The following is a 13,210-nucleotide window of genomic DNA, read 5'->3' as shown; positions in this document are numbered from 1 at the left end:
TGACATCTGACATGGTGATTACAGCAACAGTAAAAAAAAAACTTGTCACTCTAGGATTGTTTTGATTGGTCAAAGGACAAGTCATACTATCTCAAAATCAAAGCAAAATCTTAATTTGTTCATGCAAGTCGGATGGAAGTAGGACTGATGTAGGATAGATGTAGCAGGGCAAAGTAGGATGACAGTCGTACAACAGTCCTGTCGTACCAATGTGAACCCAGCCTTAGGCTTCAGTAGCAGTAATGGTCTTAGCACTTTCCTATTATTCAACCATGAGGACATGTTCCACAACACATTTGATAACCGTATACAGTGGTGTGAAAAAGTGTTTGCCCCCTTCCTCATTTCCTGTTCCTTTGCATGTTTGTCACACTTAAGTGTTTCGGAACATCAAACCAATTTAAACAATAGTCAAGGACAACACAAGTAAACACAAAATGCAATTTGTAAATGAAGGTGTTTATTATTAAAGGTGAAAAAAAATCCAAACCATCATGGCCCTGTGTGAAAAAGTGATTGCCCCCCCTTGTTAAAACATACTATAACTGTGGTTGTCCACACCTGAGTTCAATTTCTATAGCCACACCCAGGCCTGATTATTGCCACACCTGTTCACAATCAAGGCATCACTTAAATAGGAGCTGCTTGACACAGTAAGGTCCACCAGAAGATCCTTAAAAGCTACACATCATGCCGAGACCCAAAGAAATTCAGGAACAATTGAGAAAGAAAGTAATTGAGATCTATCAGTCTGGAAAGGGTTATAAAGCCATTTCCAAAGCTTTGGGAATCCAGCGAACCACAGTGAGAGCCATTATCCACAAATGGCGAAGACATGGAACAGTGGTGAACCTTCCTAGGAGTGGCCGGCCGCCCAAAATTACCCCAAGAGCGCAGCGACGACTCATCCAAGAGGTCACAAAAGACCCCACAACAACGTCCAAGGAACTGCAGGCCTCACTTGCCTCAGTTAAGGTCAGCGTTCATGCCTCCACCATCAGGAAAAGACTGGGCAAAAATGGCCTGCATGGCAGAGTTCCAAGGAGAAAACCACTGCTGAGCAAAAACAACATCAAAGCTCGTCTCAATTTCTCCACAACACATCTTGATGATCCCCAAGACTTTTGGGACAACATTCTGTGGACCGATGAGACAAAAGAGGAACTCTTTGGAAGGTGTGTGTCCAAGTATATCTGGCGTAGAAGGAACACTGCATTTCATAAAAAGAACATTATACCAACAGTAAAATATGGTGGTGGTAGTGTGATGGTCTGGGGCTGTTTTGCTGCTTCAGGACCTGGAAGACTTGCCGTGATAAAAGGAACTATGAATTCTGCTGTCTACCAAGAGATCCTGAAGGAGAATGTCCGACCATCTGTTCGTGTACTCAAGCTGAAACGAACTTGGGTTCTGCAGCAGGACAATGATCCTAAACACACCAGCAAGTCCACCACCGAATGGCTGAAGAAAAACAAAATGAAGACTTTGGAGTGGCCTAGCCAAAGTCCTGACCTGAATCCTATTGAGATGTTGTGGTATGACCTTAAAAAGGCCGTTCATGCTCGAAAACCCTCTAATGTAACTGAATTAGGACAATTCTGCAAAGATGAGTGGGCCAAAATTCCTCCAGGACGCTGTAAAAGCCTCATTGCACGTTATCGCAAACGCTTGGTTGCAGTTGTTGCTGCTAAGGGTGGCCCAACCAGTTATTAGGTTTAGGGGGCAATCACTTTTTCACACAGGGCCATGATGGTTTGGATTTTTTTTCACCTTTAATAATAAACACCTTCATTTACAAATTGCATTTTGTGTTTACTTGTGTTGTCCTTGACTATTGTTTAAATTGGTTTGATGTTCCGAAACACTTAAGTATGACAAACATGCAAAGGAACAGGAAATGAGGAAGGGGGCAAACACTTTTTCACACCACTGTAGATAAAAAAAATGCATATAATTCAAGATCTTTGGCCTGAAAATTAAATCAAACGCATATTAAATGAGGCGTACTATACAGCATTTTAAAATTCTACAGGTTGCATGTTTTGCGTTACAGAGTAGGTCTAGGGCTAGAATTATTACTCTCGCTCAAAGAATCGCGTCGATACCTCGCATGTGTGGTTTGACTACCGTTTACATATTTTTGTTTTTGTCGCATTCCAATTTTTCTTTTAGTTTGCGACAAACATACCACTAAGTTCAAACTTTTTTGTGAGTTTTCACATGGGTATATTTTTTTAGTTCATTTATTTTCTGTAGCGCAGCCCACTCTTTTTTTCTACCGTTTACATATGCCGGCGCTACTCACATATGCGTTGGCTTCTATGCGCGAGTTCGTCGGGATAGGGTGTTTAAAAAAAAAAAATTCTTATTTATTTTACTTGATTTTATTTATTTTTACACTGTTTAAAAAAAATAAAAAAATTGATCACTTTTATTCCTATTACAAGGAATATAAACATCCCTTGTAATAGAAAAAAGCATGACAGGACCTCTTAAATATGAGATCTGGGGGTCAAAAAGTCCTCAGATCTCATATTTGGACTTAATTGCAATTAAAAAAAAAATGTAATTTGAAAAAAATTACATTGAAAAAATGTGCCTTTAAGAGGTATAGGCAGAAGTGATGTTTTAATGTTGCTTCCGCCCTGCTATGATATAGAGACGGGTGGGGGGCATCTTAGCCTCACTCGTCTCCATACCACAGACAAGACAGGTCCTGATCGCCTCCGCTGCTACCGACGGCTCCGGTAAGCAGCGGAGGGCGTGGGACAGCGACGAGGGGATGGCACCTCTTCCGCCACCGATAACGGTGAACTCGCGGGGAATCTGCTGCGGAGACCACCATTATTGTACATACGACCAGCGCCTGAAGAGATGGATATTTTTTAATTTGACGCGGGTTTCCCCTTAATATCCAAGTGAATTTGGGGGACCCCCACGCTTTTTTTTTTTTTTTTTTTTTATCAATAATTTTCAATGAGTGTTCTCTGCATTACGGAGCCGACAATTCATAATAGCTGCGAGTGATTTTAAAAGACATTTTTTCCTGCATAAATGACACTTTGTGCAGGGACAGTTCTAAGCACCAGAAACTTGTGCCCCTTCACAGGCATACTATGGACCCCCCCCCCCCCCCCCGTACAAAATTTAAAGGAATATTACACTTTTATTGTTTCACTTTAATCATCATTAAAATCACTGCTCCCGAAAAAACGGCCGTTTTAAAAACTTTTTTTGCATTGATACATGTCCCCTGGGGCAGGACCCGGGTCCCCAAACACTTTTTAGGACAGTAACTTGCAGAATCTTTTCTCTCTGTCAAATCTTTTTTCTCTGTCGAATATTTTCTCTATATAATCTTGGACTAATAGAGGTAAGGTTAGGCACGTTCGTTTTTCGGATTCTGTGCTTTCGTTATCGTTTGTCAAAACGAAAATAGCTGAAATTCAGACGAAAATGCATTCGGACGAAAACAAATGCACATCTCTAGTTCATATAGACTTGAGAATGGTAAAGGTTAAATGTATGAGAATAATATTTGATCATACGTATCATTGTAGTATGACCAGTAAAAATAATACTTTACTCTTTTGTTTTTTTTGTGTGTAATTTTTTATAGAATTGTAAAATAAAATGTATTTTACTAAATGATTGTTTAAATATTAAAAAATATTATATAATATATGGATTTGTGTCCTTTTTTTTTTCATCATAACTATTTGAATATGCAAGTTGAAACACATCCATTCAATAAAATCTACTTTAACTGCCTAAAGATTTGTAGAATAAATGCTCTCCTTATGCACCCAAAGTCCTATATGACTTGGGATGAAGGTGGCAACACTTTACATACCCTGTAGTTTTGTCAGCTTTATGCCACTACCCTACTACCTGTTTGCACTTTAGATTACTGATGAATGTCACCATATTGGTGATGCCAACATAAATAATTCTCTTGCCTGTCAGTCGGTATAAAGCCTAGCCTAAATTCAGCTTTCACGTGGAACGTAGAAAGTCAGTATGAAGACAAAATTTAAACTAATTAATTAAACCATCTGAATTCAGAATTGATTTCATCCCTTTTTCTATACAGATCCCCCTAGTTTGCAAGACAATTTTCAACCAATGCTTGTATTTTTATTGAAGTGGAAAAATGTTAGAATGCTTTATGTATTTATTTACCGTTTACATTTTTAAACTTTTTTTGTGTATCCTCTTTTGCTAAATGACTCTTCAGTTGCTACCCAAGTAACATCCTTAGTTATGTAAACCAGCAAGAAAAGCAGTCGGCTTACTTTGAAATGATTCCCACTAACATTGGTGAGCTTAGTGTGCATGCATCAATATACTGCACCTATGCATTCACATATACTGTACGTATATGTAGCTAAGGTACTCCTAATGAGTACGTGCTATGTGTTTAAATTTCATTTTTGCTCAAAACTCTAGTCAATTCTGGGGTTAATTGTGCTAAATTGTACTTTGGTATCAGTTTGGCTGGGCTGTATAGAAGTTCTGCCTGGTCATAGGTGGGGTTGTACACCTGTGGGAGGCTTTAGAATGCAGTCTGGTTGGATGCATTGGGTACCAATCTCTATCTCGGAGCCAATCAGTGGGCGCATTTGTCTCACTGTGTAATCCGAGAGAGGGTACTTAAGGTGCCGAAGTCATGTGGTTCGGGGTTCCAGTCCAGAAGTTGTTGCTGACTCCATGGTTCTGGGCCTACTGACCAGCCCCCAGGGGCCTTCATGGCCTGGGGTATGGATCCATCCGTTTCCGAGCCTCAGAACTGGCTAGTTCGAGGCGCAGTAACTGGAAGGAGGATTCTAAGGTGTTCTTGTGCCGTCTTGGGTTTGGAGAGGCGCAGCAACTCTACACGCAACCAGGGGAGGACTCTTCAGTAAGAGAGCCACGCACAATGCTGGCTACTCGGTAAGAGCCTGGAAGCTAAGCTGCCATGGACATTGAATCCACAATTCTAACAGTATCGCCGAACCGGCTGAAAGATTCTGGTACAGTAAGAAAAGTCCCTACGTCTACCCTTCCAGTTGTAACTAAGTTTCCTACAAAGTCTGTGTGAGAGACTTTGAAAAGCTGGAATTACCTGTTGGCTGCTAAACCCAAACTTAAGAATTTATCCAACAGCTAAAGAATCCAGTTGCGAGCGGCTGTTCCCTGGATTGTGTACAGTGAGAGAGACTTTTATTGAAGTCAGTAGTTCCAAGCACCTAAGGTAAATTTTACCCTGATACCCTCTATTCCCACTTAGAGACTGAGTTTTTTCAACAGTTTTATGCAAAACGAAAATCCTAACAAGGAATTCAAGTGTCGGTCTCTACAATTACTGGGTTATCAACCCTGGGAACCCCTAGACAAGGACAACGAGTGCGAGCTGGAGGAGGTAATCGGAAAGCCCAGAAAAATTCAGCCGCTCCTTCTGGAGTTAGTGCTACATATATTATTGCAAAGGAGCTCATTTATGATTCTTGTGTTAGAACAGAGTTTTTTGAATGGAAAAGAGCCCTTTATTAAATATTATCAGTGGATATCCATCTTGAATTGTAATCTGAGAGTCAAACAATATCTAGAAATGCCCCATAGGATAATTTCTAAGAGGAAAATCAAAAGCTAGCTTAAAAATTGGAATATTATATTATATTCAGAGTTGTATTCAGTCAAATCGTTTTGAAGTAATTGTTTAAACTGCAAGGGAAAAATCTGTTCTCATTAGGGTTGTGTTAATTTGAAGATCTGGGCACCAAGACAAGCAATATGTTGTTTTGTCTGTCATTAATATTCTGCAACCACCGTTCACTTTAGCCTGTAAATAATTACATGTAGTGGAAACTACACATGAATCAAGTGGCTTAAATGTGACACTCGAAGGTTTACCAGTATACTAAGTGAGGCCAATATCATCCATCTATGACACATCAGAATGAACTGCTATCTCCTACTGTCACCGGCCTAAGAAACTGAGTCAGATAATGGAAACCTGTCAATCGCAGTGCAGCAGAATGAAAGAATTACCCATTCCTTGGAGAGATCATTCTGCTAAGTAACTCCTGTACAGGAGAGGATTTCTTTGCCATCCTGTGATTGATGGCCCTTCTTTGTTTATGAGACTTCACAATCTGCTTGTTGTTTACATATCTGCTAAATGGCTTAGAACAAAACTAATCATATTCTGTGTTAGCCCATTGTGAGGTCTGTTAAACACTAAGGCCTCATGCACAGTGGATGTTCTATTAACGTTATAAAAACGCCAGTAGCTTTGCAGTGTTTTTCAACGTTTTTGCAATAGCGTTTTGTGTTTTTTTTTTTTTTTTGCATTTTTTTTTAAGGCTCAAAATGTTAAATGCTGGTGAGCCACGTTTTTAGGCATTTATCTCAGATAGTCTTGTGAAAATCCACCGCCCTCCACCAGTCACACTATGCGCTCACCTACCGGGTAAAGAAGGAACTAACATTGTATAGTTCTGTAAAGCCACAATTTATTAAAAGATAAAAGTGTTTCCACTCAAATTTGCAAATGCACTAGCCCTGGTGCATACAGGTGATGAGCTCTATACAAAGAGATATGGCCCCTGAAGTCAAAGAATCATCTGCAAGTCCTCGGCCCTGCTTCCCTCATGGGTGATGGTATGCTTTCTGGGTATGCATGATCATGTCACAAGCTCCTTCCTGACACACTTCGATACGAACCACGTGACTTTATCAAAGATGACCCCTTGATAAAGTCACGTAGTTGGTGACAAAACGCGTTAGAAAATGTAAGTGGAAACGCTTTTATATTTTAACCACTTTAGCCCAATTTGACATGTGTGGCGTATGGTCTGAGCACTGACAGGCTGAACCTGCCCATCCTTTTAACCTCTACAGCAATGCTGGCAGCACTCGTACGTGTATTTCCCAAAGACAACCTCTGGATATGATGCTGAGCATGTGCACTAAATTTCTTTAGTCAACCATGCCTGTTCTGAGTGAAACCTGTCCTGTTAAACCAATGTATGGTCTTGACCACCGTGCTGCAGCTCAGTTTCAGGGTCTTGGCAATCTTCTTATAGCCTAGGCCAGTGATGGTGAACCTTGGCACTCCAGATGTTTTGGAACTACATTTCCCATGATGCTCATGCACTCCACAGTGTAGTTGAGCATCATGGGAAATGTAGTTCCAAAACATCTGGGGTGCCAAGGTTCGCCATCACTGGCCTAGGCCATCTTTATGTAGAACAACAATTCTTTTTCAGATCCTCAGAGAGTTCTTTGCCATGAGGTACCATGTTGAACTTCCAGTGACCAATATTAGAGAGGAGTGAGAGCGATAACACAAAATTTAACACGCCTGCTCTCCATTCACGCCTTGGACCTTGTAACACTAACGAGTCACATGACATCAGGGAGGGAAAATGGCTAATTGGGCCCAATTTGGATATTTTTACTTAGTGGTGTACTCTTTTGTTGCCAGTGGTTTACACATTAATAACTGTTGATATTTTGAGGGGACAGAGACTATACACTGTTTTACAAGATGTACACTCACTGCTTTACATTGTAGCAAAGTGTCATTTCTTCAATGTTGTCACATGAAAAGATATAATAAAATATTTACAAAAATGGGAGGATTTCACTCACTTTTGTGAAATACTGTGTGTGTGTGTGTGTGTGTGTGTGTGTGTGTGTGTGTGTATATATATATATATATATATATATATATATATATATATATATATATATTAGTTGTGCTCATAAGTTTACATACCCTTGCAGAAATTATGATTTCTTGACCATTTTTCAGAGAATATGAATGATAACACAAATACTTTTCTTTCACTCATGGTTAGTGTTTGGCTGAAGCCATTTATTATCAATCAACTGTGTTTACTGTTTTTAAATCATAATCACAACAGAAACTACCCAAATGACCCTAATCAAACGTTTACATACCCCAGTTCTTAATACTGTGTATTGCCCCCTTTAACATCAATGACAGCTTGAAGTCTTTTGTGGTATTTGTGGATGAGGCTCTTTATCTTCTCAGATGGTAAAGCTGCCCATTCCTCCTGACAAAAAGCCTCCAGTGCCTGTAAATTCTTGGGCTGTCATGCATGAATTGCACATTTGAGATCTCCCCAGAGTGGCTCAATGATATTGAGGTCAGGAGACTGAGATGATCAATCCAGAACCTTCACTTTATTCTGCTGTAACCAATGACAGGTTGACTTGGCCTTGTGTTTTGGATCATTGCCATGCCGTTGTGCCCCCATACACTTACATAGGCTGTCTTCATGCAGCACCTGGTGGCTAAAACCACATAAACAAACAGCCCATTCAATGTCTATGGGCCATAGGGTCTTTGTGTATGAGACCTAAGAGGGAAGGGGGAAAAATGATGACTGTCACAGCACTGAATTCTTACAATGTGAACTTTAAATAATGTAAGAACTTTGGAATACACCTATTAACCTTCATAATACACAGAACAGAAACATGCTTAGTATTGTCTATGTCCATCTGTTTTGTTTTTCTATTGTTTATGATTGGAAAAGATCAAGAAACAAAAATGACATATCCCTTATTATAGTATATAAAAACACTGTCACAGATTATGCCTTTTGTCTTTGTCTAATGACATGTACTTGTAAATTTGTAAATGTACTTATTAGTACTTAACTTACAGAATTGAGCACTGGATTTGTATAAATGTCAAGTAAGTCCAGACCTATCAAGGTTGTATTCTTCTAGATAATTTTATGAATTACTTAAAGCGGAGGTCCACCCTAAAGTTGAGCTTCCGCTCATTGGAACCCTCCCCCCCTCCGACGCCACAATTGGCACCTTTCAGGGGGGAGGGGGGTGCAGGTACCTGTACAGTACAGGTATCTGCACCCACTTCCAGCGTAGATTCTGCAGAAGGTACGCCCCTTTCCGCAGAATCTACGCCCCTTTCCGAAGGTCCCCCGCTGCCTGCTGGGAAACACACGGATCCCAGAGACAGCGGGGACCATCCTTATTGCGCAGCGTGACTCGCGCATGCGCAGTAGGGAACCGGGAAATGAAGCCGCAAGGCTCCACTTCCTGATTCCCATACCCAAGATGGCGGCGGCAGCACCCGAGAGACGATCGAGAGATCGGCTTCGGGTGCCGACATCGCGGGCACGCTGGGCGGGTAAGTGTCATTATTTTAAAAGTCAGCAGCTGCAGTATTTGTAGCTGCTGGCTTTTAAAAAAAACAAAACGGCGGACTCCCGCTTTAAGAAGCTTATTGACCAGACCAGGGAATGTTTTAACAACTTAACAATAGTTATTGGCATACTCTGGCTCTGGCGGTATATGACCAGTGCTTGTCAGGAAACATTAGTCTGTTGAGTGCTCTACTAGAAGTATTATGAGATGTAAATTTTAAGACAGGGCTGAGAATGCATTTTAGGCTTACAGACCTCCTAAGAAGTGTTTTCAGCCTGATCTGCTGATTGAACCTGATCTGTCGTAAGCTTTTTTGTAGTAGTAGTAGTGCTGATATGAGATTTTAAACCTAATCGTCTGTCACTGACTTACATTTCTTGAAGAAAAAAATGGGTACGCTGTGTTCAGTATAACCTCCATTCTCTTTACTCAGTTTTAGTTCATTGGACCTCATTATTGTCTCCAGCATATTATTAGGAGAGGGGAAAGGCAACATTTAAGTGGATTTCATTTCAACTTTAAAATAAAAGAATGTAATGTTGAACTACAGTGTTAAAAATGGTGAATTATATTGTGGACTACAGAGCACCTCCCTTGTGTTGATAGTGATGAGTGAAGAGCAAGCTGTTCTGTAGTCCTTTTCTAAGATTACAACACTGCTCCTCCATGGATACAGTACAGTGTGCATTTGCATCCTGTGATAGGAAGTGTATTCCTGCCAGTTGACACATCTAAACCCAAGATCACGCTATTTACATGTTCAACAAATGCAGAAAATACTGGTTGATTTTGCCTGAAATGCAATGTCCCTTTCAGCAACGTAACTAGAACCTTCAGGGCCCTGATGCAAGAAACCATGAAGGGCCCCCCTGACCCCCGGACAGGGCCCTTTCCTCCAAGGCCGGTGGCAAGTGGGTGGCTGCATATAAAGGAATGGATTTTTCCATCCCCCCTCCTCCTTTTCCTCCCGCAGGCATTCAGCGGCTGCAGGAGGAAAATTATGGCGAGATTGATTCCTCTATGCCAGTGTTTCTCAATCTTTTTCCAGTCAAGATGTATACACCTAGGTGAATGGGGCTATACTGCAACCACTCCACAACTGTGTGCATTACACACAGCTGCAGCATAGTGATGATACATTTAGGGGGTTAAAACAGGCGGTCAGGAGGCAGCATATTGCCTCTTTACCGGCTGTCAAATGCCTCCTTTTCAGAGAGACAACATTTTTTTGCTAGTACTACGAACATGCGGGGGAAATCAGTTCTGATTGTACACATAGAGGGGGTGAGGATTAAAAGCGCATACATAAAATGTGCATACATACATGTATGGGCGGCACAGTAGTGTAGTGGGTAGCACTCTCACCTAGCAATTAGAAGGGTCGCTGGTTCGGATCCCAACCATGACACTACCTGCCTGGAGTTTGCATGTTCTCCCTGTGCCTGCGTGGGTTTCCTCCGGGTACTCCAGTTTCCTCCCACACTCCAAAGACATGCAGGTAGGTTAATTGGCTTATGTCCAAAAATTGGCCCTAGTATGTAAATGGGGACCTTGGATTGTGGGCTCCTTGAGGGTAGGGACCAATGTGAGTGTGCAATGTACAGGGATGGGGACAATTGTAGACACTCAGGTTGAACTGGATGGACTGGTGTCTTTATTCAACCTTACTAACCATGTAACATGTAAACTCACATGTACACACATACATACACATATATAAACATGCACACATTACACACACACATATTGTATATATCAGCACACACTTGTGTAAACACACACATATATATATATATATATATATATATATATATATATATATATATTATATAAACACAGACACATGCAGTATATAGTATATATAAGTGCGCACACACACATAAACATATGCATACAGTATCTCACAAAAGTGAGTACACCCCTCACATTTTTGTAAATATTTTATTATATCTTTTCATGTGACAAGACTGAAGTAATTACTCTTTGCTACAATGTAAAGTAGTGAGTGTACAGCTTGTATAACAGTGTAAATTTGCTGTCCCCTCAAAATAACTCAACACACAGCCATTAATGTCTAAACCAAGGACATCACTGACCTGGTGAATGTTAGAGACCTTGCGCTCCTCCACCTTCCGTTTTGAGGATGCCCCAGAGATGTTCAATAGGGTTTAGGTCTGGAGACATGCTTGGCCAGTCCATCACCTTTACCCTCAGCTTTTTTTTTTTAGCAAGGCAGTGGTCGTCTTGGAGTTGTGTTTGGGGTCGTTACGTTGGAATACTGCCCTGTGGCCCAGTCTCTGAAGGGAGGGGATCATGCTCTGCTTCAGTATTACAGTACATGTTGGCAGTCATGGTTCCCTCAAAAACTGTAGCTCCCTAGTGATGGCAACACTCATGCAGCCCCAGACCATGACACTCTCATCATCATGCATGACTGTAGGCAAGACGCACTTGTCTTTGCACTCCTCACCTGGTTGCCGCCACACACGCTTGACACCATCTGAACAAAAGAAGTTTATATTGGTCTCATCAGACCACAGAACATGGTTCCAGTAATCCATGTCCTTAGTCTGCTTGACTTCAGCAAACTGTTCTTGTGCATCATCTTTAGAAGAGGCTTCCTTCTGGGACAACAGCCATGCAGACCAATTTGATGCAGTGTGCGGCATATGGTCTGAGCACTGACAGGCTGATCCCCCACCCCTTCAACCTCTGCAGCAATGCTGGTAGCACTCGTACATCTATTTCCCAAAGACAGCCTCTGGATATGACGCTGAGCACGTGCACTCAACTTCCTTGGTTGACCATGGCGAGGCCTTGTCTGAGTGAAACCTGTCCTGGTAAACCAATGTATGCTCTTGGCCACCATGCTGCAGCTCAATTTCAGGGTCCTGACAATCTTCATATAGTCTAGGCCATCTTTATATAGAGCAAAAATTATTTTTTTCAGGTCCTAAGAGAGTTCTTTGCCATGAGGTGACCAATATAAGAATGAGAGCGATAACACCAAATTTAACACACCTGCTACGCATTCACAGCTATGCGTTTTACAGTGTTTTCAGTATTGCAGATACACTCCTTTTCACATGATTTCCTACGGGTCACATTCACATCTGTCCATTTGAACTTGTGTATTTTTTGGAAAGTATGCCCACAGAAGGTTGCATTTTTGGCTCCATATGACTTCAATAGAAATGCAGCAGAAACACATTAAAAATGCAGTGCATGCATTTTTTGATGTATTTCTGCTACATTTTTTGCTGGGTTCTCCCATATGAGAACACACCACTCAAAAATGCAAACGCATCAAAAACACAATAAAAAGCAGCAAAACCATGTGTCAGAAAATACAAAGCACACCGGGAAAACACATCAACCACAATCTGCATAGGTGTGAGCCTAGCCTCAAAGTGACCTCTTTATTTAGTGCAATTACCCTTATCTGAAGCCTAAAGTAGCAGCAAGGAAAGATAATAGTTTCTACTCTGAAACAAACAGACCCCATCATCCAGAGGTGAAAAATGACTGATGAATTTTCTTCTTCTAAGCGTGTTTTGCAGCAAGCACATTTTTCATTAAATAAATAAATTGCAAGAAGCTGTTAATTAAAAAGTAGTTTTATTCCAATCACATTCCTATGTTTCTGGTGGCTTGAAGTGGGTTCTATCCCCTGCCAGGGATTTCTTGCTGTTCAGGACCCCAAAGGGGAGATCTACTCCATGATCTGTAAGATGGTGACAGGCTTTCCTCCTTGGTGGTCAGGTATAGAGATGGTGTCCCACCTTAGTTTTCCTGGTTTTAGTGTACTTTAAGCTTCTGAAATTGGGCAGCAATTGAACTCCTAAAATAAATCCTACAATGAATACTAAAATTACAGTGTTGTAGAAAATAACTACAGAATGACAGGCATCTCTTTTTAGGACTAAGCCTTTTCATCAAAATGACTGCTGAATCATTACTTGTCATAACAAAACTTCGGTATGTTGTAAATGCCAAATAAAATGTATTTATTTATTTGTATTTA

General features: G+C 40.9%; 1 protein-coding gene across 2 annotated transcripts in view; it reads left to right on the top strand.

The window, feature by feature from the left end:
- Nucleotides 1-13,210, top strand: part of IL1RAP (interleukin 1 receptor accessory protein) — a 333,093-nt gene that overhangs the window by 216,543 nt on the left and 103,340 nt on the right. The window lies entirely within an intron of this gene.

The sequence above is a fragment of the Lithobates pipiens genome, unplaced genomic scaffold (assembly GCF_037356315.1).
Source record: "Lithobates pipiens isolate NorthernLeopardFrog02 unplaced genomic scaffold, aLitPip1_a1.2 Scaffold_18, whole genome shotgun sequence".
Taxonomy (NCBI): Eukaryota; Metazoa; Chordata; class Amphibia; order Anura; family Ranidae; genus Lithobates; species Lithobates pipiens.
Note: the sequence above shows the minus strand (reverse complement) of the source record. Positions and strands in the feature narration are given on the sequence as shown.